At 44.9% G+C, this 14,797-nt stretch overlaps 1 long non-coding RNA gene across 1 annotated transcript; it reads left to right on the forward strand.

Annotated features, from left to right (window-relative positions):
- Positions 1–12,272: 12,272 nt before the first annotated feature.
- Positions 12,273–12,742, forward strand: LOC129854813 (uncharacterized). The gene is made up of 2 exons (XR_008759384.1): positions 12,273–12,487; positions 12,582–12,742. It is a non-coding gene; the product is annotated as an uncharacterized LOC129854813 (long non-coding RNA).
- The last annotated feature ends 2,055 nt before the right edge of the window (positions 12,743–14,797 follow it).

Here is a 14,797-nt window from a genome sequence, read left to right on the forward strand (position 1 = left end):
GGGTTGTGGGGGGGGGCTTCTATAACCATGGTTGGGTTGGGGGGGGGGGGGCTTCTATAACCATGGTTGGGTTGGGTTTCAATCGCTGAGGGAAAACATTTGAGTGGTGGGAAAGAAAAAGGCTTGTGTAAGTGTGAGTTTCACACAGTGTGTCTGGTTGGTTGAAAGGCCAGTGTATCTGGTTGGTTGAAAGGCCAGTGTGTCTGGTTGGTTGAAAGGCCAGTGTGTCTGGTTGGTTGAAAGGTCAGTGTGTCTGGTTGGTTGAAAGGCCAGTGTGTCTGGTTGGTTGAAAGGCCAGTGTGTCTGGTTGGTTGAAAGGTCAGTGTGTCTGGTTGGTTGAAAGGTCAGTGTGTCTGGTTGGTTGGAAGGCCAGTGTGTCTGGTTGGTTGAAAGGCCAGTGTGTCTGGTTGGTTGGAAGGCCAGTGTGTCTGGTTGGTTGAAAGGCCAGTGTGTCTGGTTGGTTGAAAGGCCAGTGTGTCTGGTTGGTTGAAAGGCCAGTGTATCTGGTTGGTTGAAAGGCCAGTGTGTCTGGTTGGTTGAAAGGCCAGTGTGTCTGGTTGGTTGAAAGGCCAGTGTGTCTGGTTGGTTGAAAGGCCAGTGTGTCTGGTTGGTTGAAAGGCCAGTGTATCTGGTTGGTTGAAAGGCCAGTGTGTCTGGTTGGTTGAAAGGTCAGTGTGTCTGGTTGGTTGAAAGGTCAGTGTGACTGGTTGGTTGAAAGGCCAGTGTGTCTGGTTGGTTGAATGGCCAGTGTGTCTGGTTGGTTGAAAGGACAGTGTGTCTGGTTGGTTGAAAGGCCAGTGTGTCTGGTTGGTTGAAAGGCCATTGTGTCTGGTTGGTTGAAAGGCCAGTGTGTCTGGTTGGTTGAAAGGCCAGTGTGTCTGGTTGGTTGAAAGGCCAGTGTGTCTGGTTGGTAGAAAGGCCAGTGTGTCTGGTTGGTTGAAAGGCCAGTGTGTCTGGTTGGTTGAAAGGCCAATGTGTCTGGTTGGAAGGGGGGGGGGGGGGTATGTGTGTGCTCAGTGTGTGTATGTGTGTGTGTGTCCTCAGTGTGTGTGTGTGTGGCAAGGCCATGTCATCAGACCTGGTAATTTTCCTCTGTTCAAAGCACCCAGCAGGTTGAGGCTAGGACAGGGAGCCAACTGTGGTAGAGAGACCTCAGGGGGGAGCTTCTATAACCATGGTTGGGTTGGGGGGGCGGGGGGGGGGGGGGGGCCGCTATAACCATTGTTGGGTTGGGGGGGGGGCTTCTATAACCATGGTTGGGTTGGGGGGGGCTTTTATAACCATGGTTGGGTTGGGGGGGCTTCTATAACCATTGTTGGGTTGGGAGGGGCTTCTATAACCATGGTTGGGTTGGGGGAGGGCTTCTATAACCATGGTTGGGTTGGGAGGGGCTTCTATAACCATTGTTGGGTTGGGAGGGGCTTCTATAACCATGGTTGGGTTGGGGGGGGGGGCTTCTATAACCATTGTTGGGTTGGGAGGGGCTTCTATAACCATGGTTGGGTTGGGGGAGGGCTTCTATAAACATGGTTGGGTAGGGTTTCAATCGCTGAGGGAAAACGTTTGAGTGGTGGGAAAGAAAAAGGCTTGTGTAAGTGTGAGTTTCACACAGTGTGTCTGGTTGGTTGAAAGGCCAGTGTATCTGGTTGGTTGAAAGGCCAGTGTATCTGGTTGGTTGAAAGGCCAATGTGTCTGGTTGGTTGAAAGGTCAGTGTGTCTGGTTGGTTGAAAGGCCAGTGTGTCTGGTTGGTTGAAAGGCCAGTGTCTTGTTGGTTGAAAGGCCAGTGTGTCTGGTTGGTTGAAAGGCCAGTATGTCTGGTTGGTTGAAAGGCCAATGTGTCTGGTTGGTTGAAAGGCCAGTGTGTCTGGTTGGTTGAAAGGCCAGTGTCTGGTTGGTTGAAAGGCCAGTGTGTCTGGTTGGTTGAAAGGCCAGTATGTCTGGTTGGTTGAAAGGCCAGTGTGTCTGGTTGGTTGAAAGGCCAGTGTGTCTGGTTGGTTGAAAGGTCAGTGTGTCTGGTTGGTTGAAAGGTCAGTGTGTCTGGTTGGTTGAAAGGCCAGTGTGTGTGGTTGGTTAATTGGCCAGTGTGTCTGGTTGGTTGAAAGGACAGTGTGTTTGGTTGGTTGAAAGGCCAGTGTGTCTGGTTGGTTGAAAGGCCAGTGTGTCTGGTTGGTTGAAAGGCCAGTGTGTCTGGTTGGTTGAAAGGCCAGTGTGTCTGGTTGGTTGAAAGGCCAGTGTGTCTGGTTGGTTGAAAGGACAGTGTGTTTGGTTGGTTGAAAGGCCAGTGTGTCTGGTTGGTTGAAAGGTCAGTGTGTCTGGTTGGTAGAAAGGCCAGTGTGTCTGGTTGGTTGAAAGGCCAGTGTGTCTGGTTGGTAGAAAGGCCAGTGTGTCTGGTTGGTAGAAAGGCCAGTGTGTCTGGTTGGTTGAAAGGCCACAGATAGAAGAGCAGGGGGTTAGATTGGGTGACTGTGGCAAGACACACACATAACAAACACATAACACACACTGTATGAGGACCACTGTGGTAGTAAGACACACAAATACACCCTGACTGAAGGTTAGAATTTAGAAGACTAGTGCCATGGTTGTGGGTTCAACTTCCCCCAGAGATCACACACACACACTAGCCTACTAAAATAGGCTAAGCAGGTAGGAGCCAGGGTAACGTTAAGGAATGTCTAGGTGGGTGACAAGACACACTGAAATATAGCCCGTCTCAAGGATGGATGTTAGAAGAGTAGGAGGGTAACTTTGTGGTGTGTGTTGGTGTGTAACTTCCCGGAGTGTCTGTGGTAAGAAGAGGTGCTGAAATACAGAAAGGCTTCAGAACTCTATGTACTCTGGGTAAAAAGTTCTCTAAAGGACTGTAATTGGCATGTCAGCCAGCCACAGTCAACAAGATACAACTCCTATGCTGACATCTGTGCTCCCACAGGTTACAAACTGACTAACAGACTCTCACATGTTGCAGACTGGGGACATTTAAAAATACACTTGTCACAGCATATCAAGTTACATGAAGTCCTCTTTTACCAGAGCAGAGAACTGGGTTGAACTCTAACCACACCAGGTAGTGTTACGTTCTGTAGCCTGGTCCCAGATCTGTGTGTGCCTTCTCCTTATGGTGTCAACAAGCACAGTAGGAATTGGCAACACAGCACAAACAGATCTGGCAACAGGCTATTGTAACTGTGGATCAGACATCCCTTTAATTTATGAGACCACATCCACTTCCTTAACTCTGATACAAAATGACTGTCCTCCTCATAAACAACATGCTAAAGGGACAGTGCACCTGCAAGCTGTTCCTGCTACCTGGAGTCACTTTAAAAACTCTACCTATATGTTCATATTGCCTCAGTTGCATCGACTAACCGGTGCCCCCTGTATATAGTCTCCACATTGACTCTGTACCGGTACCCCCTGTATATAGCCTCCACATTGACTCTGTACCAATACCCCCTGTATATAGCCTCCACATTGACTCTGTACCAGTACCCCCTGTATATAGCCTCCACATTGTACCGGTACCCCCTGTATATAGCCTGCACATTGACTCTGTACCAGTAACCCCTGTATATAGCCTCCACATTGTACCGGTACCCCCTGTATATAGCTTCCACATTGACTCATAAGTAGGAAATGGGTTTATTAATGTTATGAGTTAATCTGGCTCTGGGTAAGTAGGAAAAGGGTTTATTAATGTTATCCATGAGTTAATCTGACTCTGGGTAAGTAGGAAAAGGGTTTATTAATGTTATGAGTTAATCTGACTCTAGGTAAGTAGGAAAAGGGTTTATTAATGTTATCCATGAGTTAATCTGACTCTGGGTAAGTAGGAAAAGGGTTTATTAATGTTATCCATGAGTTAATCTGACTCTGGGTAAGTAGGAAAAGGGTTTATTAATGTTATGAGTTAATCTGACTCTGGGTAAGTAGGAAAAGGGTTTATTAATGTTATCCATGAGTTAATCTGGCTCTGGGTAAGTAGGAAAAGGGTTTTTAATGTTATCCATGAGTTAATCTGACTCTGGGTAAGTAGGAAAAGGGTTTATTAATGTTATGAGTTAATCTGACTCTAGGTAAGTAGGAAAAGGGTTTATTAATGTTATCCATGAGTTAATCTGGCTCTGGGTAAGTAGGAAAAGGGTTTTTAATGTTATCCATGAGTTAATCTGGCTCTGGGTAAGTAGGAAAAGGGTTTATTCATGTTATGAGTTAATCTGACTCTGGGTAAGTAGGAAAAGGGTTTATTCATGTTATCCATGAGTTAATCTGGCTCTGGGTAAGTAGGAAAAGGGTTTATTAATGTTATGAGTTAATCTGGCTCTGGGTAAGTAGGAAAAGGGTTTATTAATGTTATGAGTTAATCTGACTCTGGGTAAATAGGGAAAGGGTTTATTAATGTTATGAGTTAATCTGACTCTGGGTAAGTAGGAAAAGGGTTTATTAATTGCCAAAATGTCACACTATTCCTTTAAGGAGGAAATACAGAAGGCTACATCTAGTGTTTTTGAAGTGAGCCATTGTAAATATAGACAAACTAACCTCAAAGGATTAAGGAAATATATATATATATATAAATAAATATCCTGTTTTTTATAATGTGCCGCCACACCTTTTATTGGAATAAGGTATGAAGCCATTGTGACACTTGGCAGACCTAATGTGTGTGTGTGTGTGTGTGTGTGTGTGTGTGTGTGTGTGTGTGTGTGTGTGTGTGTGTGTGTGTGTGTGTGTGTGTGTGTGTGTGTGTGTGTGTGTGTGTGTGTGTGTGAGCTGATATGGTGACAGAGGAGGTGAAGGCAGTCAACTGGTGCTAGTTGAGTCATAGGAACACATTGGTTTAGGGCTGAATGTCAGAATAACACCCGCACGCCTGTCGCACGCACACAGCAGTACGGCAGCACACAGCAGTACGGCAGTACACAGCAGTACGGCAGCACACAGCAGTACGGCAGCACACAGCAGTACGGCAGCACACAGCAGTACGGCAGCACACAGCAGTACGGCAGCACACAGCAGTACGGCAGCACACAGCAGTACGGCAGCACACAGCAGTACGGCAGCACACAGCAGTACGGCAGCACACAGCAGTACGGCAGCACACAGCAGCACACAGCAGTACGGCAGCACACAGCAGCACACAGCAGTACGGCAGCACACAGCAGTACGGCAGCACACAGCAGTACGGCAGCACACAGCAGTACGGCAGCAGTACGGCAGCACACAGCAGCACACAGCAGTACGGCAGCACACAGCAGTACGGCAGCACACAGCAGTACGGCAGCACACAGCAGTACGGCAGCAGTACGGCAGCACACAGCAGTACGGCAGCACACAGCAGCACACAGCAGTACGGCAGCACACAGCAGCACACAGCAGTACGGCAGCACACAGCAGTACGGCAGCACACAGCAGTACGGCAGCACACAGCAGCACACAGCAGTACGGCAGCACACAGCAGTACGGCAGCACACAGCAGTACGGCAGCACACAGCAGTACGGCAGCACACAGCAGTACGGCAGCACACAGCAGTACGGCAGCACACAGCAGTACGGCAGCACACAGCAGTACGGCAGAGGGCTGGCTGACAACGCTCTATCGTCTGCCAATCTGGCAGACAGGCTCAGAAACACATCGATATGTCAACATGTAGGCCTTGGGATTCAACTCACTGCTCCTAGCGGGCGTCTGTCTGTCGGTCTGTCGGTCTGTCGGTCTGTGTGTGTGTCTGTCTGTCTGTGTGTGTGTCTGTGTGTGACCATGGTACACTGGGTGTGTCCCAGGGATTAAGATAAGAAGCTGTATTTTATCTGAGGAGAAGACAGAAGGGGAAAAGGAGGAGGAGAGAGAGGAGGAGGGAGGAGAGAGAGGAGGGAGGAGAGAGGAGGACGGAGAGGGTGGAGAAGGAAGGAGAGGAGGACGGAGGAGAGAGAGGAGGGAGGAGAGAGAGGAGGACGGAGAGGGTGGAGAAGGACAGGAAAACGGGCCCCATTCAACAGCAGCACAACAGACATCAGCACTCTGGTGCCAAAAGATGGTCCTCCTTTCAGAACATCATACAGCTACTTGCAGAACGCTGACACAGCTACTTGTAGAACATCATACAGCTACTTGTAGAACATCATACAGCTACTTGTAGAACGCTGACACAGCTACTTGTAGAACATCATACAGCTACTTGTAGAACATCATACAGCTACTTGTAGAACGCTGACACAGCTACTTGTAGAACGCTGACACAGCTACTTGTAGAACATCATACAGCTACTTGTAGAACATCATACAGCTACTTGTAGAACGCTGACACAGCTACTTGTAGAACGCTGACACAGCTACTTGTAGAACGCTGACACAGCTACTTGTAGAACGCTGACACAGCTACTTGTAGAACGCTGACACAGCTACTTGTAGAACGCTGACACAGCTACTTGTAGAACGCTGACACAGCTACTTGTAGAACGCTGACACAGCTACTTGTAGAACGCTGACACAGCTACTTGTAGAAGGCTGACACAGCTACTTGTAGAAGGCTGACACAGCTACTTGTAGAAGGCTGACACAGCTACTTGTAGAACGCTGACACAGCTACTTGTAGAACGCTGACACAGCTACTTGTAGAACGCTGACACAGCTACTTGTAGAACGCTGACACAGCTACTTGTAGAACGCTGACACAGCTACTTGTAGAACGCTGACACAGCTACTTGTAGAACGCTGACACAGCTACTTGTAGAACGCTGACACAGCTACTTGTAGAAAGCTGACACAGCTACTTGTAGAACACTGACACAGCTACTTGTAGAACGCTGACACAGCTACTTGTAGAAGGCTGACACAGCTACTTGTAGAACGCTGACACAGCTACTTGTAGAACGCTGACACAGCTACTTGTAGAAAGCTGACACAGCTACTTGTAGAACACTGACACAGCTATGGTGGAGATGAACAGGGAGTGACAGACACAGACAGACATATAGACACATGAGATAGAAGAGCAGATATTTAGAAGGAACTGAAGGGGGCCTAGATAGAACGAATTGGTAAACAACCACAATAAGCAGGGAGACACCCCCACCTACCCAGACCTTCTTCCTCTCAACGATGCCCGGACTTACATTTCTTCCACAGGAGGCTGTAGAGGGGAGGACGGCTCATAATAATGGATGGAACAGAGCAAATAGAACGGCATCAAACACATTGGAATCGTGTTTAATGTATTTGATCCCAGTCAACTGATTCCGCTCCAGTCATTACCACAAGCACATCCTGCCCAGTTAAGGTGCCACCAACCTCCTTTGATTTGTAGTCTCTCTCTCTCTCACACACACACACACACACACACACACACACACACACACACACACACACACACGAGTACAATATGCACTTAACACACACGTCTCAACACACCCGTTTATACGTAGGCTACGTACACACTGATCATCCGTGCATATGTCAGGTCCTAGCCTATGATCTTGGCACACCAGATCCTTTCTTTGTTTTCTGTAGTCTATGATCTTGGCATGCCCGATACTCTCTCTGTTTTATGTAGTCTATGATCTTGGCACGCCCGATACTCTCTCTGTTTTCTGTAGTCTATGATCTTGGCATGCCCGATACTCTCTCTGTTTTCTGTAGTCTATGATCTTGGCATGCCCGATACTCTCTCTGTTTTCTGTAGTCTATGATCTTGGCATGCCCGATACTCTCTCTGTTTTCTGTAGTTTATGATCTTGGCATGCCCGATACTCTCTCTGTTTTCTGTAGTCTATGATCTTGGCACGCCCGATACTCTCTCTGTTTTCTCTGTAACCTCCTCTGCTGATATCCAAGCAGGTCATACGTACGGCATCAATCCCTCAGTGTGTGTGTGTGTGTTTGTGGGCCCAGAGTTGAGGTGAAGAAACAGAGGACTATTGTTTAGAGCCATCTGATAATCCTCCATTGGCCCACAGGAAGGGGACAATTAAAACAACATGTGAGAATGGAGCGACCTGCTGTCAGGCCTATGTAAGACTGTCATTTCATTCTTCTTCAACCTTGAACCCAGAGAACAACATTGTTTTGTTCTAGCCCAGCACTAACAAACCCGGTTAAACTAATCAATAGGATGATCGATAGTTGACTAGTTGGGAGGCATATGGACAAATAAATACCAAACAGTATGCTGTCTTTATGTGGAATATTCCAAACAATTCTAATGACATCACAGTGCTGCTAATTCTGGAATAGAGAACACAACAGTTGCTTAAACTCCCCCTAGACAGTCCTGAAGGGGTCATAAGGTGGGGGTCCTTCTTCTGAGACACACTGCAGCAGTGTCTGTGTCTCTGTAAACATCACAGTGGAAAAACACTGGAGAGAGAGAGAGAGCCAACCAATACCTGTGTCCTGTTGACTGCATGCAAAAGTACACCAGCCTGCTAGACCTGTGCAAACAATGTGCTCATTCAAAGCCTCTCTCTCTCACACACAGATAACCTAAGGGATGTACTGTTCTGTATTTAACTACAGCCTATTCTTCTACTAGTTATTCTGTCCTTCTCTATGATAGGTGTTGTTACACACGCCTCTGTGAAGAGGGAACGCAACACCCTACTGCAACTCAACTCTCCGTGATGCGAAAGAGGTATGGACTGTAGGTGCGATTAAGGATGACAAAAAGGCAGAATTGACCATTTACTAGGATTTATTTCCTACACGGTAATATGGGGTAAAGGGGCTGGACGGAACCAAAGCAAAGAAAGTAAATGTCAAAGCCCCCCCCACTTCTATCTAATCTGCCTACCCACCTAACTTAGCACCACCTGGTTCCCTAACCAAAATACAGAGGGTGGTCCGCCCAGATCTTACCTAGTGTGCCTAGACAGTAAATATACTACAGTATGCCCGCGGCCTCTTGCCTAAACACTCCCAAAGTGCCTTCCCCTTCCCCCCTGGGAACAAATTAAACAGAATAATTATTAACAATTTCACAAACACTCAGAAACACAGGACATCAATGAGGCTCTGTCTGACTGAGCAACACACTTACAGAATATTCCCACTGGTCCCAGCAACAACTAACACAGTAAATTACCCCAAAACCATCAGCCTCCTCTCTCAGCAAATATCTCTCTCAGCAAATATCTCTCTCAGCAAATATCTCTCTCAGCAAATATCTCTCTCAGCAAATATCTCTCTCAGCAAATATCTCTCTCAGCAAATATCTCTCTCAGCAAATATCTCTCTCAGCAAATATCTCTCTCAGCAAATATCTCTCTCAGCAAATATCTCTCTCAGCAAATATCTCTCTCACAATCAAACTCTCTGCATTCCTCAGCCTTCAAGGATCTCTCTCTCTACCACCGAACACTGGCTTTTATAGCTTCAGGTGGCAATGGTGATTAGAGTCAGCTGCTTCTTGACGAGGGGGCGGGGTCAGCTCTCCAATTATCAATTGGGGCCGACCAATCAGCTGCCTGGGGAGAACTTCAGGAAGCCATCTCCTGAAACACACACTCAAATACAAACCACAACACAGAAACTGGGGAACGTAACAGGCGTAGAATCTCTGACACACACACACCCAGCCGATCAAACACGCTGTTTTACTGCTGCACTTGGGTCGGACGGGCTCCGCAGTAGTTTTCATCTACACAGGAAGTTTGTCCGACCCTAGTGGAGCTGTAAGCAAGCGGGTCGGATCTGCTGGCTAACATAGACCCTGTCTTCACTTATGAGGTGGTAAATGTGCAGTTGACAGGAGGACACGCTGTACATAACTGCTGAAGTACTCAACTGACTAGAGGTGTCGTCTACAGCCTAGAAAAACAACTGCTTCTATAATACCAAATGATGGACAGTGTCATTACTGTAGCCAAGATGTATTACCATCATGGTCATAATACTGATACAGCAGCTATATACCATCTTTGATCAGCTTGCTGGATAATACTGTTACAGCAGCTATATACCATATTTGATCAGCTAGCTGGATAATACTGATACAGTAGCTATATACCATCTTTGATCAGCTAGCTGGATAATACTGTTACAGTAGCTATATACCATCTTTGATCAGCTAGCTGGATAATACCGATACAGTAGCTATATAGCATCTTTGATCAGCTAGCTGGATAATACCGATACAGTAGTTATATACCATCTTTGGTCAGCTAGCTATATACCATCTTTGGTCAGCTAGCTGGATAATACTGATACAGTAGCTATATACCATCTTTGATCAGCTAGCTGGATAATACCGATACAGTAGTTATATACCATCTTTGGTCAGCTAGCTATATACCATCTTTGGTCAGCTAGCTGGATAATACTGATACAGTAGCTATATACCATCTTTGGTCAGCTAGCTATATACCATCTTTGGTCAGCTAGCTGGATAATACTGATACAGTAGCTATATACCATCTTTGGTCAGCTAGCTATATACCATCTTTGGTCAGCTTGCTGGATAATACTGTTACAGTAGCTATATACCATCTTTGGTCAGCAAGCTGGATAATACTGATACAGTAGCTATATACCATCTTTGGTCAGCTAGCTGGATAATACTGATACAGTAGCTATATACCATCTTTGGTCAGCTAGCTATATACCATCTTTGGTCAGCTAGCTGGATAATACTGATACAGTAGCTATATACCATCTTTGATCAGCTAGCTGGATAATACCGATACAGTAGTTATATACCATCTTTGGTCAGCTAGCTATATACCATCTTTGGTCAGCTAGCTGGATAATACTGATACAGTAGCTATATACCATCTTTGGTCAGCTAGCTATATACCATCTTTGGTCAGCTAGCTGGATAATACTGATACAGTAGCTATATACCATCTTTGGTCAGCTAGCTATATACCATCTTTGGTCAGCTAGCTGGATAATACTGATACAGTAGCTATATACCATCTTTGGTCAGCTAGCTATATACCATCTTTGGTCAGCTAGCTGGATAATACTGATACAGCAGCTATATACCATCTTTGGTCAGCTAGCTGGATAATACTGATACAGCAGCTATATACCATCTTTGGTCAGCAAGCTGGATAATACTGATACAGTAGCTATATATCATCTTTGATCAGCTAGCTGGATAATACTGATACAGTTGCTATATACCATCTTTGGTCAGCTAGCTATATACCATCTTTGGTCAGCTAGCTGGATAATACTGATACAGCAGCTATATATCATCTTTGATCAGCTAGCTGGATAATACTGATACAGCAGCTATATAACATCTTTGGTCAGCTAGCTGGATTTTTGTTTGCTACTCTTATTGTTTGCTATTCCAACATTGACATGTAGCCAAATATTCTACAGTGAAGTCAGTGACATAGAAGTCATGTCAATACCAGCTCGAGAATGACGACTGGGCATGATGATGTTATGACTGTATACAGATTGTTGTAAATACAGTCGTGTTGATATTATACTGACAATGACAACAAATACACAACAACACAAGGTGCTCTGACTGAATGAATGTTTCACGCCGCGGTTTTAAACCCAACAGTCGCTAAATCAAACAGGTACATTCGTTGTATCAAATGTACACTTAACAGGGGATACTTTTGGTCACCTTTACGTCTTGACTTTCTGCTCTCACACGGAATCTCCAGTTCTGTTCTTTCCGTATTCAGCCGCGTTACGAAACCGAGCCAACTCCCAGGCGTGCTTCTGATTGGCTCTGGTCAATTTTAAAGACACGTGCAGTTTATTATCTATCTTTTGAATTTTGATGTAAACAAAACCGAATCGTCGATCAAATGAGCTTGAGAAAGAGTGGCATGGTTTTTATAATAAATTACAGGTGACAGAACAGTTTTTTCTGTTAATTCAAAATCCCACAGTTGGGTGTTCACTTCATTCGGTGTTCGACAGTAGCCTATCCAATTATGCTAATTTGATGTCAAACTGGCGAATGAACACAGGTGCCACCACTTAATTAGAAGGCCCCTCCTGCTAGTAATCAGCGTTCGTTTCCATTCCCATAAATAGATTCCGGAAATGAACTTGTTTATTCATTCCTTATTTACAAACCAGTTTGTGTAGTGCAGTACCCGTGGAGGTTCAAGGTAGGCCTTTGCTTGTGGTTCATTTGCTTATGTTTTAGGGACTGTCAGCAGGTGTATGACTTCAGTAGAATGTTAGGCCTAATAGTGTTACTCCACATCAAGTCTGTAAACTTTATGGTATTGGCATGCCGTTGGCTGTTTATGTAACACCAATCTGTTTCATTAGAATCCAAGTCAACAATGGCAGACAAACCAGATGTGAGTGAGATCGCTCAGTTTGACAAGACTAAACTGAAGAAGACTGAGACTGAGGAGAAGAACACTCTACCTACCAAAGAGGGTAAATACAATGCCTTAGTAGCCACTGGATTTACTATGAAATCTGATGGCAACAATGTCTGCAACTAGGACTACTAGACCCTGAAATAAGGCACTCTGATGGGTATGCCATCTTGAATTTGGGTGATTTTTTTTTTTTTTTTGAGGTGGTTAACTTTGTCACGTTAGCATCGATGTCACAATTCTCTGATGTCTAAGCCATTCTTCTCACCTACAGTCATTGACCAGGAGAAGCAGGTGGAATCCTAAAATGGCTGCTGTCATCATTCCTCACTCACAAGCTACATCCCAGAGGGACTGTCTCTCAACCTGAACTCTCCATTCTGGAATGGATCCTCATGGCTGATTTACTGATTTAATAAAAGCCATGTAGACTAATCAATGTGTTGCTGACATTTGTTCAATTAATCTTGACTGAGCTTGTGTTCATTTTAAGGCATGTCTCCTAGGCTGTTTCCACAGGCAGCCTGTTTCGGACCCCCCACCACCAGTTGGTCTATTTACTAATCAGGTCTCTTGCTAATAATTGTTCTTACAATGTTTTTATTGATCCAGCCTGTGTGAATGCAGCACTCATCTGATTTCCACTGACTGCAGTGTTCCACTTGACCCTCATATAATTGATGGCTGTAAGAGACACATTACAACTAAAGACACGCTTTGTTTCCCAGGTTGAAATCACTCACTGACCGGACAAGGGAACACAGATCCAGTTAAGAATGACATGCATAGTTTTAATTCAACCTTTATTCACCGGACTGAACAAACACTTGGATTTACAATGTACAACCTTGCATAACCTCTGTATTAAATGGACCACATGGTATGAGAGGGAGAACTAATGTAGTTAATATTCGGTAAACATTAGCCAGGTCCCTAAGACAGATTTTATTGTAATTGAATTCAGGTTTCAAATGTTATGTTGCCCATTTTGTTTTCTTCGGTGTGCTAGATTAGAACCTAGAAATCTAATAGCTGGAAATGTTCCAGAATCTCACTTTATACTGAACAAAAATATCAACTCAAATGTAAAGACTGTTACAGTTCATATAAGGAAATCAGCCAATTGAAATATTTTAGGCCTTAATCTATGGATTTCACATGGCAGCCAATCAAAATGAGTTTTTACCCACAAGGGCTTAATTACAGCCAAATTCTCCTCAGCACCAATCAGATGATCCCAGAGGTGAAGAGGCTGAGTGTGGAGGTCCTGAGCTGGCATGGTTACATGTGTTCTGTGGTTGAGTAGGTTGAACGCACTGCCAAATTCTCTAAAATGGCGGTGGCAGCTCATAGAGATATGTAATTCACGGGCAACAGCTCTGGTGGGCATCCCTGCAGTCAGCATGATTCACGGGCAACAGCTCTGGTGGGCATCCCTGCAGTCAGCATGCCAATTGCACGCTCCCTTGAGACATCTGTGGTATTGTGTTGTGACAAAACTGTACATTTAGTGGCCTTTTATTGTCCCCAGAACAAGGTGCACCTGTGTAATGAGTATTCTGTTTAATCAGCTTCTTGATATGCCACACCTGTCAGGTGGCTGGATTATTTTAGCAAAGGCAAAATGCTCACTAACAGGGATATAAACAAATTTGTGCACAATTTAAGGTAAGCTTTTTGTACGTATGGAACATTACTGGGATTTGTATTTATTTTTTCCGCTCATGAAACACGGGACCAACACTTTACATGTTGTGTTTACATTTTTGTTCATTGTATGTTCCTGTGAGGAAAAGTCTGTTTCTGAGTAACTCAAGCTGGAAATGGGGATGATTCTCAACCACATCTCAAGTTGCATAGTTACATTTCTATCTACAGCTCTCCAGTCTTCCCCCACTGATTAAAGCCTCCATACTGCTGCACAGAATACAACCGCTGTTTCTACATTCAACTACATAACTGGGTGGTATTCATTAGGACACGAAATGGATAGGGTTTTGCAACACACAATGAAAAATGAGGGTTTCTTATTGGACAAGTCCAGGTAGTCCTTCCCTGTTTCAGTCTGTTTGGTGCCTAGTGAACACGACCCTGGAGGTACAACATAAACCTAACACCTTTCACACATTCTAGTTCACAATCGGAGGTGTTTTTATTCCACCGATTCTGTTGCAACTAAAAATAGTTTAGATTGGACAAATTCAGTTAAGTCCCTCCTGTTTAATTTGCTTCCATTTTAAGAAACGTTTTGCAACAGAACAGTTATTTCCAACTCTTTGGCTACATGTTGCTCTTTGATAAAGCAGTATATAATATATACTTCATAATATCTAAAGCGAAGACTGTACAGTACAAGAGTATATTACAATTCACAATTCACACGTATAAAAAGAGGCCTGGTCGTCCGTCCATCCGCAGGGTCCTTAGTGCTGTATCAGTTCTGTTCATGTCGCAGGGAAACTAAACACATTCAATAACTAGTTACTGCAT

Source organism: Salvelinus fontinalis, chromosome 5 (assembly GCF_029448725.1).
Source record: "Salvelinus fontinalis isolate EN_2023a chromosome 5, ASM2944872v1, whole genome shotgun sequence".
Lineage (NCBI taxonomy): Eukaryota > Metazoa > Chordata > Actinopteri > Salmoniformes > Salmonidae > Salvelinus > Salvelinus fontinalis.